This window comes from Mus caroli, chromosome 10 (genome assembly GCF_900094665.2).
Source record: "Mus caroli chromosome 10, CAROLI_EIJ_v1.1, whole genome shotgun sequence".
Classification (NCBI taxonomy): domain Eukaryota; kingdom Metazoa; phylum Chordata; class Mammalia; order Rodentia; family Muridae; genus Mus; species Mus caroli.
In genome coordinates, this window is record NC_034579.1 from 57,055,057 (window position 1) to 57,061,656 (window position 6,600).

The window sequence follows — 6,600 nt, forward strand, 5'->3', positions numbered from 1 at the left end:
CAAGTGCTGGGATTAAAGGCGTGCGCCACCACCGCCCGGCATAGCAAAAACTTAAAAGCTAACATATACATATACAATATGCGATGTCTGTCATCTGGGTCTCGGTTACCTCATCCGAGATGATGGTCTCTAGCCCCACCCATTTACCTACAAATTTCATTTTTCTTAGCAACTGAATAATATCCCATTGTATAAATGCACCATATTTTCATTATCCATCATCAGCTGATGGACGGCTAGGCTGTTCCCAATTTCTGGCTATTGTGAATACAGCAGCCCTGAACACAGATGAGCAAGCGTCTCTGGAGTAGGATGGAGAGCCCTTTGGGCAGATGCCCAAGAGTGGGCTAGCTGGGTCTTGAGGTAGATCTATTCTCAGCTTCCTGAGGAACTGCCACACTGGTTTCCATAGTGACTGTTCATGTTTGTACTCCCACAGTGATGGATGAGTGTTCCCCTGACCCCACATCCTCAGCAGCATGAGCTGTGGTTTGTTTCCTTGATCTTGGCCACTGTGACTAGGGTAAGATAAAAATCTCATTTTAGTTTGCATTTCTCTGGTGGCTAAGGATGCAGGACAGTTTTAGGTGTGGCCCCCTCCCCCCGCGACCCCCGTCATTTGAGTTTCATCTTTTGGGAATCCTTCCCTTACTTCTGTGTCCCAGTTTAGAATTGGGTTGCTTTCTTGATGTTCAGGTTTTCAGTTCTTTATGTGTTTTAGATACTAACCCTCTCTCAAATGTATAACGATAAAGGTCTGAACTGGAGAGATGGCTCAGCGTTTAAGAGCACTCACTGACTGCTCTTCCAGGGGTCCTGAGTTCAAATCCCAGAAACCACGTGGTGGCTCACAACCATCCATAATGAGAACTGATGCCCTCTTCTGGTGTGTCTGAAGACAGCTAAAGTGTACTTACATATAATAAATAAATCTTTAAAATCTTAAAAATATATAAAGATCTGTCCCTCTTATGTAGCTTGCTGCTTTGCCTGACTGGTGGTGTCCGACCACAGAAGCTGTTCAGTCTCACGAGGTCCCATGCATTAATTGTTGCTCTTGGTTCCTGTGCTGTGGAAGTCTCTTCCTGTGCCAATGAGCTCAAGGCTTTTCCTCACTGTCTCTCTCATCAGGTTCAGGGGATCTGGCCTTATGTGGAGATCTTTAATCCATTTGGAGATGAGTTTGTCCAGGGTGATAAATATGGATCTATTTACATTCTTCTACACAGAGTCAGTTTAACCAGCACCATTTGTTGAGGATGAGGCCCGCCCACCCCCGACTCCCCCAGTATGTATTTTGGCTTGTCAAAAATTATGTGTCCGGGCTGGAATGATGACTCAGTGGTGAAGAGAACTGACTGCTCTGGGCCCAAATGACCAGGTTCAAGTCCCAGCACCCACATAGCAGCTCACAACTGTCTATAACTCCAAGATCTGACACCCTCACACATGCGGGCAAAAGCACCAATGCACATAAAAATGAATAAATCTTAAAAATTCAGAAGTCCCTAGGCATGTGGAGATGTCTGGGTCTTCGGTTCAATTCCATAATTCCATTGATTAATGTGTCTTTCTGCCAATACCATGCTGTTTGTATTACTTTAGCTCTGAGGTACAGCTTGAAATCTGGAATTGTAATACTGCTAGCAGTTCTTTTAATTATTCAGGATTGGTTTAGCAATCCTTATCCGTATCTTCGTTGTTTCCATATGAAACTGAAGGTTTTATTTTTTTTTTAATTTCTGTAAAGAATTGTGCTGGAAATTTGGTGGGGATTGCATTGAATCTGTAGACTGCTTTTGGTAAGATGGCCATTTTCACTGATGGACAAACATGGAAGATCTTTCCATTTTTGGATGTCATATTCAATTTCTTTCTTCAGTGTCTTAAAGTTTTTATTCTAGAAGTCTTAGCCAGACATGACAATGTACATCTTTAATCTCAACTCTTGGGAGGCAGAAGCAGGCAGATCTCTATTAGTTCAAGGCCAGCAAAGGTTTACAAAGTGAGTTCCAGGACAGCCAGACCATGTAGAGAATGTGCTGGCTAGTTTTACGTCAACTTAGCACAAGCTAGAGTCACTGGAGAGCCTCAACTGAGAAAATGGTCCAATAAGGTTGGGCTATTGACAGACCTGTAAGTCATTTTCTTTTTCTTTTTCTTTTTTCTTTTTCTCTTTCTTTCTTTCTTTCTTTCTTTCTTTCTTTCTTTCTTTCTTTCTTTCTTTCTTTCTTTCTTTCTTTCTTTCTTTCTTTCTTTTTTNGTTTTTCGAGACAGAGTTTCTCTGTGTAGCCCTGGCTGTCCTGGAACTCACTCTGTAGACCAGGCTGGCCTCGAACTCAGAAATCCACCTGCCTCTACCTCTCAAGTGCTGGGATTAAAGGCATGCACCACCCCTGCCCGACTGGTGAGCAGTCAGTGTTCTTAACCACTGAGTCCTCTCTCTAGCCCCATAGGTCATGTTCTTAATTAGTGATAGGAGGGGCAGCCCACTGTGGGTAGTCCCATCCCTGAGCTGATAGTCCTGTGTTCAATAAGAAAGCAGGCTGAACAAGCCACAATGAGCAAGCCGGTAAGCAGAACACCTCGGTAGTTTTGCTGCGTACAGTAGTCTGGGCTGGCCTCTGTGGTCTTTCAGAGCTTGTATAAGGCCCTTCCAGCTTTTACAGTCTCCACTGAGAAGCCAGGTGTTACTCTAGGTGGTAAGGCCGACCTTTATATGTGAGTTGGTCTTTTCCTTTGCAGTTGTTGCTATCTTTCTTTGTTCTTTGTGATTACTGTTTTTTAAATTAAGTTATTTATTTTAATGTACATTTGGTGTTTGTGTGTGTCTGTGTGAGGGTGTCAGATCCTTTGGAACCGGAGTTATAGACAGCTGTGAGATGCCATGTGGGTGCTGGGAATTGAACCCGGGGTCTCAGAAAGAGCAGCCAGTGCTCTTAATGGCTGAGCCATCTCTCCAGCCCCCTGATTAGTGTTTTCATTATATCTATGTCACGTTATATATGCTTCTTGTTACTGATAAGAACATCTCCTTTTTTATATTGGGGAAATTATCTTTTTTTCCTTTTTTCCTGGAACTTGCTCTGTAGACCAAGCTGGACTCAAACTTACAGATCTGCCTGCCTCTGCCTCCCCAGTGCTGTAATTAAAGGCGTGCGCCACCACCGCCTGGTGGAAATGTTCCTCTAATACTTTGTTAAAAATATTTTCTGCAGCCAGGCATGATGGTGCCATGGTTTTAATCTAAGCCCTTGGAAGGCAGGGACAGGAGGACCTCTTGAATTCGAGGCCAGCATGGTGTGGGCGTTGTTGGGAAAGTGTCACTGGGGGGTGAGAGGCAGAGAGACAGAACTTACAGAGATCGGTTTGCCTCTGCCTCCCAAGTGCTAGAATCAAAGGTGCACATCACTACTGCCCCACCCCCTCTTGGGGCTCATGTAGCCCAGGCTGGCCTTGACCTCTCTCTATGAAGCTGTGGCTGAGCCTGAGTTTCTGCCTTCACTGCCTTTACCTCCTAAGTGCTGGCATTACATGTGTGTGCCATCACAGCTTGGCATGATGGAGCATGCCAGGCAAGCCCCTCGCCAGCTGAGCAAGATTCAAAGGCCTCTCACACCTTATCATCAGGAGCTCTGGAGGGTGGCTGCCTGTCTCTAGAAGCACCCAAGAAATTAAGAGTGACACTCCCGAGCCGGGCGTGGTGGTGCACGCCTTTAATCCCAGCACTCGGGAGGCAGAGGCAGGCGGATTTCTGAGTTCGAGGCTAGCCTGATCTACAAAGTGAGTTCCAGGACAGCCAGGGCTACACAGAGAAACCCTGTCTCAAAAAAACAAAAACAAAAACAGAAACAAAAAAAAAGAGTGACACTCCCTTAGAACAAGTAAGCAAATTTCAAGTCAGGACCTTCACACATAGGCTCTAGATTTGTTGGACCTATCTTGCTAAATTTACATGCCAAAATCTATTATTTTTAAATATTTATAGAAATGTCATAAGAAAATGCACTACTGGGCTGGTGAGATGGCTCAGTGGGTAAGAGCACCCGACTGCTCTTCCGAAGGTCCAGAGTTCAAATCCCAGCAACCACATGGTGGCTCACAACCATCCGTAACAAGATCTGGCGCCCTCTTCTGGAGTGTCTGAAGACAGCTACAGTGTACTTACATATAATAAATAAATAAATCTTTAAAAAAAAAAAAAAAGAAAGAAAATGCACTACTTTATATGGTTAAAATTTTCTTTAAAAATATGTATTTATTTATTTATTGTATGTGTATGGGGAGAGGTGTGTGTGTGGAGCTCACATGACAACTTTCAGGGTTTGGTCCCAGGACTGAGCTCAAGTCCCCAGGTTTTACCCACTGAGCCATCTTGACAGTCTAACACATTGGGTTTTTTGTTTGTTTTGTTTTGTTTTAACTAAGAAGTAAAGAGTGGGAGGCTTTGGAATTACCTTTAAAAAGAAAGATTTATTTATTTTTATTTTATGTGCGTTGGTGTTTTGTCCTTAATGCATATCTGTGTGAGGGTGTCAGATCCCCTGGAACCGGAGTCACAGACAATTGTGAGCTGCCATGTGGGTGCTGGGAATTGAACCCCAGTCCTCTGGAAGAGCAGCCAGTGAGGCTCTTAACTGTTGAGCCAGCCCCAGGAGTTATCTACTTTTTTACAATCTGGGACTCTGAGATCTCTTCAATGAACAAAATCCAGGCTACTTTCTGACAAGTCACTTCCACTTATGTGTCGGTGGGGAGAAGTTAGATCTTTATGAGCACCATGTTAAGAAGGAAACGAATGACTAACTGCGTAAGAAAGGAAGTCTGCACCTCTTGAGTTACCATACAGAGGGACAGCAGGTCCTTAATGTAAGGCACCCCAGTGCCGCGCACATCGGCAGGCAGAGGGCATCACTTGGATTTTTTTTTTCTCTGTTAAGACTTCCCACGGTTGGGTGACTTTCTGAGCCTCTGCAGAACAGCTGTTGGGTGACCAAATCAGAGATCACTGATCGTGACAAGTCTGCTGGTAACAGCAAAGACGAAGGAAGACACTCAGGGACCCCAAGTGAGGCGTTCAGAAGGAAGCCAGCCAGAGCTCTGCACGGATACAGCTGGTGGCGACGGCTGCAGGTCACAGTGCACCCAACAGCTCACCACACCCAGCAGGCACCTCAGGTTTTCTTAACTGTATTCTCGAGCCTCATTTTTACATAGAACATCATTATACAACCTTGTCATTTCCGGTAGATAAACATGTAACATTAGGTCATGACCTTCCTGAGAAAGGGAAGACCTGCCTGAAGAGCCTAAAGTTATGAGCAAGCTCACTGTACAGCCAAATGTGACCTCGAGCTCCCATTCCCATTGTCTCTGTCTCTCAAGTGTTGGGATGTGGGCATGTGTCCCGACACTAGGTCTGTGCAGTGCTGGGACTTGAACCTACAACTTTGTGCACAATAGGATCTCCACCTCCAACCCAGTTTTGGGTTACTTATTTTCTTTCTTTCTTTTTTTTTTTTTTTTCGAGACAGGGTTTCTCTGTATAGCCCTGGCTGTCCTGGAACTCACTCTGTGACCAGGCTGGTCTCGAACTCAGAAATCCACCTACCTCTGCCTCCCAAGTGCTGGGATTAAAGGCATGCACCACCACCACCTGGCTTGGGTTATTTTCTTGAAACTGTTTTCCATCCTAGTTTTTTCCTAAACCTGCTAATAGGGTCTGGAGGTACAGTACAACGGACACTGGGCTTAATGCATGGAAGGCCCTAACATGTCAAAATGATGATGAAAAAATAACTGTAGCTGTGCATGGTGGCATGTTCCTTAATCCCAGCACTTGAGGGCAGAGGCAGGCTCATCTCTGTGAGTTCAAAGCCAGCCAGGGCTACAGGGTGAATTAGAGGCCAGTCTGGTTTACAGGGTGAGTTCTAGGCCAGCCAAGATTAGAGAGTGAATGTGTCCCAAAAATCAAATCAAATCAAACCAACTAACGAAATAAAACAAAACACAGGGCTGGAGAGATGACTCAGCCATTAAAGGCTAAAAACAAGCAAAAAGAGGAAAAGAAATGCATCCCCATATGTCTTGGGCCATTAAAAAAAATACTACTGTCATCCAAAGATTTGAGGGTTCTGTTTTCACAACTCATGATTAGAAACTGTTCCCAATAAATGAAAAGTGGTTATGGAAAGACTTAGAGACAAAACTGGTGGGGCTGGAGAGATGGCTCAGTGGTTAAGAGCACTGTCTGCTCTTCTGGAGGTCCTGAGTTCGATTCCCAGCATACATATGGTGGCTCACAACCATCTATNATAGTATCCAATGCCCTCTTCTGGCATGCAGGTGTACATGCAGATAGAGCACTCACAAACAAAATAAGTAAATCTTTTTTTCCTTTTTTTTTTTTATTATTAGATATTTTCTTCAATTACATTTCAAATGCTATCCCAAACCCCTATACCCTCCCCCTGCCCTGCTCCGCAACCCACCCCCTCCTGCTTCCTGGCCCTAGCATTCCCCTGTACTGGGGCATATAATCTTTGCAAGACCAAGGGCCTCTCCTCCCAATGATGGCCGACTAGGCCATCTTCTGCTACA